At 42.2% G+C, this 13,573-nt stretch overlaps 1 protein-coding gene and 1 pseudogene across 1 annotated transcript in view; both read left to right on the top strand.

Annotated features, from left to right (window-relative positions):
- LOC108522727 (E3 ubiquitin-protein ligase HECW1-like) overlaps window positions 1–13,573 on the top strand; it is a 267,461-nt gene that overhangs the window by 161,847 nt on the left and 92,041 nt on the right. The gene's annotated exons all lie outside the window — the stretch shown is intronic.
- On the top strand, window positions 5,775–6,194 carry LOC108522724 (60S ribosomal protein L18a pseudogene; annotated as a pseudogene).

The raw sequence follows: 13,573 nt of genomic DNA, 5'->3' as shown, positions 1-13,573 counted from the left end.
TGCCTAGGCTTGTGTTTTTTTTTTTTTAAGTAAACAGCGCCACCTTCTACCCACTTTCATGTCAGAGCTCAGAGTGCCATTCTAATTCATCCTCTCCCTCACCACTGAAATATTTAATAAAGTTCTGACCATCTACCTGTTGACATCTCTGGAACCTATCTACTGCTTTCCTTTGTCAGGCTTCTACTTACTTCTTCAGTTTGCTTGCCATCCACATCCCCTGCCCCCTCCTATAGCAAGCATGCTGGAAACATTATTTGTTTTAGTTGTACTGAATTCAGCACAGCTGGCATGTGCCATGCTCCTGCTGGCCACAGAACCCTCACATATTCTGCTCTTTTTGTCTGCAACAGTTTGAAGTTGCCTCCGATCCCTTTCCCTGACACACACTTCACTGGATGAGTTGATTCCTCTAGGAGGTTTTCTATGAGACAAGGCCTGGGAGCCCCTCAAATGCATGCCCATGGCATTTCCCTAATATAGAACAACACTGTATTGTAGGAACCAGAAAGACACATGTGAAATTCACACTTGAAACATATTTGGGTTAGGAAGACTATTTCAATATAGGAGTGAAGGAAGCTGGAGAGGACAATTGGAGTGCTGGAGGAAATAAATGAATTGAAAGACAAGACCATCCATCTGGGAATTCCCCACCACAGAGTCTATGGAATAACCAGGAAGTAGAAAACCGGGGCATTCCTGGAGCCTTTTTAACTGCTGTCAAAAGTCTAGCCTGTCTGATAACACACAAGTAGTCTAATGCATGCAAGAAAACAAAGCTGGGGGCGGGAAGTTTGAGGGTAGTGTTACCTTTGAGGAGACAATTGGCAATGTCTGGAGGCATTTTTTGGTTTTTGCAATTGGGTTACTGCTACTGAAATCTGATGTGCAGAAGCTAGAAACCCTGCCATGCGTGGGACAACTGCCATAACAAAGAATTATCTGGCTCAAAATGTAAAACAAGTTTGAGAAGCCTTGCTTTACCTTAGTATTTCTCAGCCTCTACATCTTCATCTCTGAAACAGGAATGCCCACATTAGGGTTGTTGTAAGCCCTGTTACTAGAATATAGTAAGTGCTCAATAATTGTTGGATTTTTTTCACTTACATTCTTTTGAAATTCTGTGTGTTATCTATTGCTTAATAATAAATCATAACAAATCAGCCCCAAAATTTAGTGACTCAAAACAACAATCATTTAATAGTCTCTTGTGGTTTCTGCAGGTCAGTCATTCAGCAGCAGCTTGGCTGGCGGGTTTAGACTTGGGATCTCTTAGGAGGTTGTAAGTCAGATGCCAGCTGGGGCTGCAGTCATCTGAAGGGTTGACGAGGGCAAGAGGACCCACTTCCAATGTGGCTCACTAGTGTTGCTGGCAAACTAGGGAAACTGTCAGATGGAGGTATCAGCTAGCAACTCGGGCTCTCCACAGGACTGCATGTGCATCCTCAAAGCATGGCAGCTGCCTCTTCACAAACAAGGGAGCCAGGAGACCGAGGTAGAAGCTGAAGTGCCTTTATGACTTAGCCTGAGAAGTCACACATTGCCACTCCTGCTAAATTCTATTGGTCACACTGACAAGTTCTGGTTCAGTGTGGAAGGGCACTTCATAATGGTGTGAACATCAGGTGGTAAGGATAATTGAGACCATCTCAGGTGCTGGCAAAAACTCTACCAAAACAAACCAACATATTAGAAGAAATCAATGTAGCATTTGCAGATGTTTAATTATTGAACTAAAAAATTCCACTGATTCAACTGAAATATTATTAGAATTAAAAAGAATTAAATAATATGCAGTATGCAAAATAAGTATGGTAGGTATCAATAGATTTCACTTACACCAGTGATATCAAATTGGAAAATATAAAAGTAAGAAAATCTTAGGTATAAAGTACCTAGAGATAACTTCAAAAAGAAGTATGTGGAAACTCTCTGAAGAAAATCATAAAATTTCACTGAAGGACCTAAAAGATGGGAACAAATTGAGAGGTACATCATGTGGCTGGATGGAAACACTGAGCTTTAGATAACTTCACTCCCCACAAATTAATATACAGGTTGAACGCAAATCTAAAAATGTCAAGGAGATAGATTTATATAATTTTATGTACATGTGTTGTATGTATATGCATTTCATTCTACAATTCCACAAATTAAGATTGAATGGAAAACATAACCAAGAAACGTTGGGGAAAGAAGTGTGGATGTTCCATTTAACATTAATGTATGTTTAAAAAGTAATTGACAACATCATATGGAATGAGCAAAAACTGGAAGCATTCCCTTTGAGAATTGGAACAAGACAAGAACACAGCTCTAACCTATTCAACATAGTACTGGAAGTACTAGCCAAAGCAATTAGGCAAGAGAAAGAAATGAAAGGCATCCAAACAGGCAAAGAAGAAGTCAAACTCTTTCTTCCCTAATGATATGATTCTATACTTAGAAAACCCTAAGGACTCTGTCAAAAGACTCTTAGAACTGATAAACGATTTTAGCAAGGTTGTAGGATACAAAAGCAGTGGACAAAAATCAGTAGCATTTCTATACACCAATAATGTTCAAACTGAGAGCCAAATTGAGAATGCAATCCAATTTACAATAGATAAAAAAAATTGAGATACCTAGGAATACATCTAACCAAAGAAGTGAAATGTTTGTATCAGGAGAACTACAAAACACTGAGAAAAGAAATCATGGATGACGGAATCAAATAGGAAAAAACATCCCATGCTCATGGATTGAAAGAATCAGTATTTTTAAAATGGCCATGTTTCCCAAAGAAATCCACAGATATGACACTATTCTTATCAAACTACCAATGTCATTTTTTACAGAATTGGAAAAAACTATGCTAAAAGTCATATGGAACCAAAAAGAGCTTGAATAGCCAAAGAAATCCTAAGCAAAAAGAACAACACCGGAGGCATCACATTACCTGACTTCAAACTGTACTATAAGGGCTACAGTCTGGCTGGGCGCGGTGGCTCAAGCCTGTAATCCCAGCACTTTGGGAGGCCGAGACGGGCGGATCACGAGGTCAGGAGATCGAGACCATCCTGGCTAACACGGTGAAACCCCGTCTCTACTAAAAAAATACAAAAAAAAAAAAAAACTAACTGGGCGACGTGGCAGGCACCAAACCCAGGAGGCGGAGCTTGCAGTGAGCTCAGATCCGGCCACTGCACTCCAGCCTGGGTGGCAGAGCGAGACTCGGTCTCAAAAAAAAAAAAAAAAAAAAAAAAAAAAAAGGCTACAGTCACCAAAATAGCATGGTCCTGGTACAAAAACAGACACATAGACCAATGCAACAGAATAGGGCACCCAGAAATAAGGCCACCCCCCTACAGCCATGTCATCTCCAAGAAAATTGACAAAAATAAACAATAGGGAAAGGAGACCCTAATAAATGATACTGGAAAAACTGGCTACTCACAAGCAGAAGAATGAAACTGAACCCCTATCTCTCACCATATGCAAAAATTAACTCAAGATGGATTAAAGATTTAATTCTCAAACTGTAAGAATCCTAGAAGAAAGCCTAGGAAACACCATTCTGGACGTCAGCCTTGGGAAAGAATTTATAAGTCCTCAAAAGCAATTGGAACAAAATCAAAAGTTGACAAGTAGAACCTGTTAAACCGAAGAGCGGCCGGGCGCGGTGGCTCAAGCCTGTAATCCCAGCACTTTGGGAGGCTGAGACGGGTGGATCACGAGGTCAGGAGATCGAGACCATCCTGGCTAACCCGGTGAAACCCCGTCTCTACTAAAATACAAAAAACTAGCCGGGCGAGGTGGTGGGCGCCTGTAGTCCCAGCTACTCCGGAGGCTGAGGCAGGAGAATGGCCTAAACCCGGGAGGCGGAGCTTGCAGTGAGCTGAGATCCGGCCACTGCACTCCAGCCTGGGCGACAGAGCAAGACTCCATCTCAAAAAAAAAAAAAAAACTGAAGAGCTTCTGCACAACAAAAGAAACTATCAACAGAGTGAACAGACAACCTACAGAATGGGAGAAAATATTTGCAAATTATGCATCCAACAAAAGTCTAATATCCAAAATCTATAAAAAAAAATAATTGCACAAGCAAAAAACAACCTCATTAAAAAACAGGCAAAAGACATGAACAGACACTTCTCAAAAGAAGACATAAAAGCAGCCAGCAAACATATGAAGAAATGCTCCATGTCACTAATCATCAGAGAAATGCAAATGAAAACCAGAGTGAGATACCATCTCACATCAGTCAGGATGGCTATTTTAAGGTCAAAAAACAGATGATGGCAAGGCTGTGGAGAAAAGGGAACATTTATACACTGCTGGTGGGAATGTAAATTACTTCAGCCACTGTGAAGAGCAGTTTGGAGATGTCTAAAAGAACTTAAAACAGAGCTATCGTTTGTCCCAGCAATCCCATTACTGAGTATATTTCCAAAAGAAAACAAATCATTATACCAAAAAGGCACAGGCAAATGCATGATCATCGCAGCACTGCTCACAATAGAAAAGACATGGATTCAACCTAGGTGTCCATCAATGGTGGACTGAATAAAGAAAATGTACATATACACCATGGAATACTAGGGCAGCCATAAAAAAGAATGAATCATGTCCTTTGCAGCAACATGCATGCAGCGGGAGGCCATTATACTAAGCAAATTAGTGCTGAAACAGAAAACCAAATACTACATGTTCTTACCTATAAGTGGGAGCTAAACATTGAGTACTCATGGACATAAAGATGGCAACAGTAGAAACTGAGGTCTACTAGAAGGGGGAGGGAGGGAGTGGGGTAGGGGTTGAAAAACTAATTGTTGGGTACTATGCTCAGTACCTGGGTGAAAGGAACATGTATACCTCAAACCTCAGAATCACACAATATAGCCAGGCAACAAACTTCCACATGTACCCCTGAATATAAAAGTTAAAAAAAATTAAAGATAAATAAATAAATACATTGAAATGGTAGATATGAGTGCAACAACATAATGACAGATTAGTGGAACTATATAAATTGAACAGAAATTGACCCTAATATAAATTTTAGAAATAATAGTGATAGAATAAAAAATATTTGAGTAAAGAATATATTAAACAATAAGTATTACTGATACAATTAGTTAGCTACTTTGAAAAAAACTTTAAGATATATTTCCTGTTTTACCCATACCTCAATCCCTGATCGATTTGAGTGAAACATAAAGTATGAAATCATAAAAAGTCAAAAGAAAATATGGATAAATATCTTGAATTAGAGACAGAAATCTTTTAAGCCTAAAATAGCAGAATGATAACAATGGAAAAAAAATCAAGATATTTGTCAATATAAAATGTTGAAGTTTTGTAAATTAAAAAAAAAACCTAAGCAAAATAAAAGATAGCAAATATGGGGAAACTGTGTCATACTTAACAAAACGGTGGATATTTTCCCATTTTTCTTTAATATATGACAGAAGTTGTAAAATATGGTTTTGTTTTGTTTTGTTTTGTTTTTGAGATGGAGTCTGTCACCCAAGCTGGAGTGCAGTGGCACAATCTCGGCTCACTGCAATCTCCACCTCCCGGGTTCAAGCGATTCTCCTACCTCAGCCTCCCGAATAGCTGGGATTAACTGCACGACCACACGCAGTTAATTTTTGTATTTTTAGTGGAGACGGGGTTTTGCCATGTTGACCAGGCTGGTCTCGAACTCCTGACCTCAGTTGATCCACCCACCTTGGCCTCCCAAAGTGCTGGAGAAAAGCACGGGTGGCGGCAGGCACAGAGAGGACGCCATGAAGGCCTCGGGCACACTACAAGAGTACAAGGTGATGGTCTCTCCTTGCCAACCCCGAAATGCCACACACTGCCCCTCTACCGCAAGCGAATCTTTGCGCCTAATCATGATGTCTCCAAGTCCCGCTTCTGGTACTTCGTATCTCAGTTAAAGAAGATGAAGATGTCTTCAGGCTAGATTGTCTACTGTGGACAGGTGTTTGAAAAGGCTCCTCTGCGGGTAAAGAACTTCAGTGTCTGGCTGCTCTATGATTCCTGGATCTGCATCCACAACACATACAGGGAATACCAGGACCTGACCACCACGGGCTAGCACTGCGCCTGGGCCCACTGCAACCAGATCATGAAGGTGGAGGAGATCGCAGCCAACAGGTGCCGCCGGGCCATGCTTCACCACCAAGAGGCCCAACATCTTCTAGGTGCAGGATCCTCGCCCAGGTGTGCCCCAAATAAACTCAGGAACGCCCTGGGGGAGCTGGTGGGGGGGGGGGGAGAGAGAGAGAGAGAGAGAGCAGTAAAATCCTATTACAAAAGTAGACACAAACCATCTCTCCATTTATTGTTTTTTATTTGATACACACTTATTGAGCACCTATGGTGTACCAGCCGCTGTGGTAGATGTGAGTCACATGTGAGGACATGTAAAAAACCTTAAAAAGACTATGAAATCAATGAGAAGATATTTACTCATACTAGAAAACAAACCACAAATTAATGAAAAGTACTGTCATTTTGCCTATCTTATTAAACATTTTAAAAACTATACAACACAATGCTGTTGAAGATGTCCTGAGATGGGCACTCAGTGCAGAGGGAAGTGTCCAGGGGTCTCTACATGTGCTTTGCAAGCAGTTTGGCACTCAGCATCCATGGTGTCACTGAGTTATCAGGGTCCTCAGAGAATAACAGAGCAAAGTACTCAGAAATTGGTGCAAGGAATAAGCTATACAGATGTTCATTTGCAGCATTATATATATATTTAAAATAGTGAAAATTGGGACTACCTTTAAAATCGAACAAAAAGATTACTTGAAGTCCTATTTAGTCATACCATACTATGGAATAATGTGTAGCCTTTGTGAAAGAAATCTCCTAAGACTATTTAATAAAATAAAAATCTCTCATAACATAATGTTACATAAGTAAATCACAATGTTAAAGGTATATGCAGCATAGTATTTGTTGGCTGAAAAATACACATGCATGCTTTGAAAATAGAATGGAAGGAACTCTCTAATATAATAATAGTGCTTATCTTGGGGTGATGACGCTTGAGGTGGTTTTTGGTTTTCTGTGAATGCTGCTTAAAAGTTTGTTATAAACTACCTATAATTAGCAAGCATTGTTTTCTCATAAAACTGTGAATATGGAAAAAATTGTATAAATTTTAGCAAAGTAAGGGTGGGGGAGAGTAATGCCGATGCAAATGCACAAATCATCTCCCCAAATTACGGAGCTGCCTTGAAGCCTGGTCATTAATTCATCCACACTCTCCCCCTCCACTATTGACTCACCAAATAGTCTGTTCTTATGCTCACGCACACACACACACACACACACACACACAACCCTCCCACCCTCCCCCACTCACTCCCCACAACAATTTCAGTCATTGTTCATTTGCTGGATAGGTGGCTGTAGGTTTATTCAATCAAATGCTTTACAGAGTTTTGCCAATATCCTGCTAATTGATCCACAGGCCACCTCTGGTGATTCATGGTATTTTATAGTGTCAGCTCTCACTGAATTTTCTTACTAGATTTTTGTGGTTAAAATTGTTTCATACATTGAGTCTATTATGGGGTATGGCAGTCAATACTTGCACTGGAAGACAGAAGCAGAGGTTTAAGGAAGAAGGAGGTTTAAAGAATCAATTGTGCAGAAGGCCCCTTATCAAAGGGCTCAGGTCTAGTTCCTGTTGATGGAGGCCCAGTGTGACCTTTTCATTTTTTTTCTTGTCTGTGTAAGGGATATCAGAAATGGTAAGAAATGATGTTATGTAACAACTATGCCAGGGACAGTTTATTTTGGATCAATCTAACAGACTGACTCCTAGCATAGCCTGTTCTTCAGAGTTATTAAAAGGCCAGCGACTTTGATTTCCATGTCAAGACTCATAAGCTCTTTGTGTGGGGGGCTCCCCTGAGAATTCCCCTTATGTCCTGGCAAGTAACTAGAGACCTCCAGTGATGCTGGTCCCAGGATGGCACTGATTTTAAAAGGATAAGTTTCTCATACTGTGGTTTGTAAAATTTAAGTAGAGACTATTTTTTTTTTAATATAGGTAATAAGATACTATTCAAAATAAAATGCAGGTAGAAATTCACATTACGATTACTTTTAAAAATCATAAGTAACCTGTTCTTTTCCTGTATTATGTGGAATTCCATCACCTTTATGTCATTATAAATTATGCCTAATCCTGATAAAGTGTGCTTTATTTATTTGATGATACTATTTATTTTTGCAAGGCTAAATGCTTTAGGCGAACGCAGTCTTCCCTGTCCACTGTCACACTCCAGGTTTGAAACTAGACCTAAAACTGAAGCTGACTAATGTTTTATAGTACATACAAAATTAGCTCAGCTTTTCTGTCTCCTGAGGAGCAAGTTCTTTATTTGGCACATGCTCCAGCTTCTCTGTTTTCTTAGTTTTACTTTTCCTAAAGTAAAGTCAAACACCTGAACCACGCAGAATGCTCTGCAACCCTCCTTCACTCATGGAGTTTAGTAAGTGCGTTCAGCAGAAATACAGACATCTCTAATCCCACTTCGCCAGATTATATTTGTACTCAGAAAATATTTGTTGGATCTTCTCAGTGTTGGCCAGAAGCCTCATTCTGGGTTTCTCTTGGATTTTCAGGATGCTCAGGGCTCTTTGTTCTCCTCCTTTCTCTAGTCCTCTTTCTCTTCTTTCTCCATCTAATATAAGAACAGATTTTATAATATATGTGAAAGAGAAATCAGTTCATTCATTAGGTCAAATGTGATGATGAACAAACCTCCCTCATCTCCTCCCCATCCTCCTACTCGGGCAACAGACGACCCTACTTCACACTTTGTTGAGACAATTGCAGGGATCAGAAAAGAGCGTCCACTGACTCCCACTGCCACCTGCCGCCAGGATGCTGCCTCCCTGCCTTATATGACAGGTGAACTGCCCGCATGTCCAAGCTTGTCCAACCCATCTTATCTTGTTGTTGTTGTTCTGTTTAGTTTTGTTTTATGTGTTTATCAGCCTGAAGCCATGGTTTTTCATTTCTGTCTCTACTGATAAGCAGATAAGAGGGATGAGGAAGGGGCTTTACTGGCCCAACCAAAAACAGAAACTAAGAACCCATGACTGCATTCTCTGCCTTGGACCCCCCGGGACACACCTGCACACCAGGCCCTGCCCTTTGCCACCTGCTAGGATGTCTTTCCAGCAGCTCCTCTCTCCCTCAGACCATTTCCATAGGCATCCACCAGCAATTTCTCCCAGATCTTCTCATCTCCCACTTCCTTCTCCACTTACCACACATTGCCTTCTCCCCTCTTCCAGCAGAACTTCTTCCAGGAAGCATCTGGACTGCCTGCAGTTCCTCCCCACTCCCTCAGTAAAGCTGTTCTTGTTAGAACCGCCAAGGATCTCCACTTTGGAAATTCCCCTGGCCCATTTTCATCCCTCCCCTTCTGTGCTGGACACAGTTGACAGAGCCTCCCAGGAAATGCAGCTTGCTCTGCTTCCAAGAAATCACCATTCCCTGTTTTCTTTTTCCAAATTCCTGCTCCTTCTTGGGCTTTTTCCCTGATTTCCCCAGACCTTTAACTGTGGGATGCTCCTGCGCTCAGACCCTGGCCCTCTCCTGCTATCCATACCCTTCCTGGTGGTCGCATCCACTCTTGTGACTTGAAATAACATCTATTGGCAGGTGACCCCCAAATGTATATGCCCATTTCAGACCCTGGCCCTGGTTGTTCCCCTGAATATTCAGCTCCTGCTTGAGGTCTTCAATTGGGATGTCTAATAAGCATCTCAAACTTAAAACATCCCAGCCAAAATCCTTATCTGATCATCAGCCATCGCAGTCTTCCCCATGTCAGTGAACAGCGATTCCCTCCTTCCTGTTTCTCGGGCCAAAACCTGTGGTGTCATCCCTGACTCATCCTTTCTCTGCACCCCACATCCAAACCTCTACCCTCAAAAATAGATCTGGAATCCGATCGTCTCTCAGCACATCCACAGCTCCCACCCTGGTTCTAACAAGCGGCAGCTCCACCATCACTGCAGCGGCTTCCCACCTGCTCCTCCTGTTCCCACACAAGCGGCCTGTTCTCATCACAACTCCCAGCATGGGCCTTCTCAAAGCATGGAACATGTCACTTCCCCGTTCAGAGCTTCAGATGGCTCCCAGAGCCCCAACCATGGCCTCCGAGGCCCTATGTGATCTGGTCCCCCTTTTGCCTTCTTTCCCCTTCCCCTCCTCTCTCTCCACTCCAGTCACATGGCCTCCCTGCCGCTCCCCAGGTGCACCTACTTAAGGATATCAGGCTTGGTCTCCCCTCTACTCCCAGTGGTCTTTCCCCTGAGGTGTAAGTCGTTGCTTCTCCTCCTCCTCCTACGTCACCCCGGGAGGTCTTTCCTGACCATCCTATTTAAAGTTGCAGCCACCCACGCTCCCTAACTCCCTTCCCTGCCTCACACTCCACACCCTCATCCCTTTCTAATATAAATTATAATTTACCTGTCTTGTTTGTAGTCTCCTCCCCAGTAGGATTCAAGCTCTGTGAGGACAGAAATTTCTGTCTATGGTTTGCTGCTGTATCTGGAGTGCCTAGCACAGTGCCTGGCATACAGGAAGTCAGTTGCATAAATGAATACATCCAGCGGTTTTCAGTGATTGAGAACAAGGACAGTGTTATTCCTTTGAGCTGGGTTAGGTTATATTTCCTACCCGTTTATCTTAGATTCAACATTTGGCATGGGCTTGAGGTTGGGTATTCAATTTGTGCTATGTGTAAGGGCATTCTCCTTCCAGCTGAGGGGACTCTGTGATGATGAACTGACTGAAGAAGTTTTATTTTTGTGAACTCATTTTAAACAAGTAGCAGACAAAGCAAAATGCTCCTCTGTGTCTTTTTTTAGGGTGTGGGAGGGATTACCTCACAGTTTCAATTGAGTGAGAAGAAACATTTTAAATAAAATATTTGTTCATAAACCAGAGCCCCTGCCCTTCCATCGGATCCTGTTGCCCTCAAAAGTGTCCCATGGCATTTAGACCAAATTGCAAATCCTCTCGGTGAGCTGCGAGGTTCTGCCTCATCTAGCTCCTACCCCACCATCCACGCTCTTCTTTTTTACTACGCTGGGGCCTCACGAGTCTTCACTTAGTTCCTTGAACCTGTTGGGAATTCCCATCTTCATACCTTTGCACAGGCTGTGCGTCTGCTAGAATGCGCGCCCTCCTTGTCCCCATTTCATTTGTTCTGAAGCTGATGTGTTGCCTCTGCAGATAGCTCCTCTGCCACCTTCTCCAAAATATCTCCCACCTTGATTCTCGTATGGCACCTGATTCCTTCATGGGGTATAGTAATTTGTAAGTATAATTTTATTCGTGTATTTGTTTCCTTGACTGTCTCCCTGAAACTCTAAGTTGCCTGAGAACAGGGACCATTGCTTGTTTTGTCTAAACCACAGCAGTGCAGCGGCTATTACAGTGATGGTCAATGGGCCTTTCACTTGGTCAAGAATTACCAAGAGCTCCCTCCACGGGGGAACTCTTCTGAGTTAGACCATCTTCTGAGACAGACCATCTGCTGAAGACAGACGGCCTTCATAGCTCATTGGGAAGGCCGAAGAGGAGAAGGTCAGAATGGGATTGGGGTGGTCTCGGCATGGAAAGGGAGTGGTGAGTGAAGGGACCCTGGATTCTGTGATAAATCTCTGTCCCAGATGCTTGGTCAGGCCCTAGGGGATTCTCTTTCTTTGTTTTTTTTTTTTAATTTCTTTAAGTTCTAGGGTACATACTGCACAACGTGCAGGTTCGTTTGTTGACATATGGTATACACTGTGTATGTTCCGTTCTGGGTGTGCTGCACCCATTAACATCGTAAATTACATTAGTATATCTCCTAATGTTATCCTTCCCCCCTACCCCCCCAAAACAGGCCCTGGTAGTGTATTTCCCTTCCTGTGTCCAAGTGTTCTCATTGTTCAATTCCACTGGGGATGAGTGAGAACATGCGGCTGTTTGGTTTTCTCTTCTTGCGATAGTTGTTGAGAACGATGTTCCAGCTGATCATGTCCTACAAAGGACATGAAACTCATCCCTTTTTACGGCTGCATAGTATTCATGGTGTTATATGTGCGACATTTCTTAGTCCAGTATGTCATTGATGGACATTTGGGTGGTCCAAGTCTATGCTATTTTGAATTAGTGCCACAATACAACATATATGTGCATGTGTCTTTATAGCAGCATTGATTTATAATCCTTTGGGTTATATAACAGTAATAGGATGGGCTGGTCAAATGGTAGTCCAGTTCTAGTATCCTTGAGGAATCACCCACTGTCTTCACAATGGTTGAACTAGTTTACAGTCCCACAACAGTGTAAAAGTGTTCCTTATTTCTCCACATCCTCTCCAGCACCTATGTTTCCTGCCTTTTTATGATGCCTTCTAACTGTGTAGATGTTGGTATCTCGATATCGATTTTGATTGCATTTCTACTGATGGCTAGTGATGATGAGCATTTTTCACGGCTGTTGGCGCTAAATGCTCTTCTTTTGAGAAGTATCTTTCATATCTTTGCCACTTTTTGATGGGGTTGTTTGTTTTTTTTCTTGTGTTAAATTTGTCTTGAGTTTCTTTATAGGTTCTGGATATTAGCCCTGTTGTTAGATGAGTTAGATTGCAAAAATTTTCTCCCCATTCTGTAGGTTGCCTGTTCACTCTCTGATGGTAGCTTGTTTAGCTGTGCAGAAGCTCCTTAGTTTAATTAGATCCCATTTGTGAATTTTGGCTTTTGTTGCCATTGCTTTTGGTGTTTTAGACATGAAGTCCTTGCCCATGCCTATGCAGGACTAGGAATTCTTATCACCTTTTCCCAGAGGAGTCAGATGCTCCAAGGAGAGAGTGCCTCCTCTAGGTAACAGCAGTGGTGACAGAACCCATCTGCACTTTAGGTTTAATCCGATGTTGCTATGGAAACAGCGTCATGCAGGAGTGCAGGGTCACAAGATGGAGCCGCCATTTCACCACTGAACACCTGTAACCTTACCTGTCCAGTGTCATGGAAGGGCAGGACCTTGTGGATTTGGTCCAAATTTACTCTAGGAAATGGCAATCCACTCCAAAAAAGGGCGATTCACATGTCCAGAGTCACACAACTAGTTAACTGCAGAATGACAACTAGAACCTAAGTTACCTCAATTCCAGGCCACTGAGACATAAGACGAGTTTTGCCAGCTTCTCTTTTATTTGACGAATTGTAGTTCCTGGTGAGCAGAAATACGAGAAAAGTTTTACAAATTTAAGCAACTAGCACAATAGCACACTTGGAAGACTTTTGAGAGGACGATGAATACTCATCATAATCCCAGTACAATGAGAAAGCCAGCACCCCCCTTTCTGGGATCTGAAATGGATCTCAGTTCATTCCCTTTACAACTTCGTCGGAAAGAGAATGAACACACAAAGGACCTCAAGACACTGCCAGAAAAGAACACTTCAAGACACTTGAAGAAAAGAACCCGAGCCAACTATTTCCCCAGGTGGACAATAACGCTCTTGTTCACTAGGAGCAAATGGGTTTGAGG

The sequence above is a fragment of the Rhinopithecus bieti genome, unplaced genomic scaffold (assembly GCF_001698545.2).
Source record: "Rhinopithecus bieti isolate Rb0 unplaced genomic scaffold, ASM169854v2 scaffold_65226, whole genome shotgun sequence".
In the NCBI taxonomy this organism is placed as follows: domain Eukaryota; kingdom Metazoa; phylum Chordata; class Mammalia; order Primates; family Cercopithecidae; genus Rhinopithecus; species Rhinopithecus bieti.
This window is presented reverse-complemented; position numbering and strand designations above follow the sequence as displayed.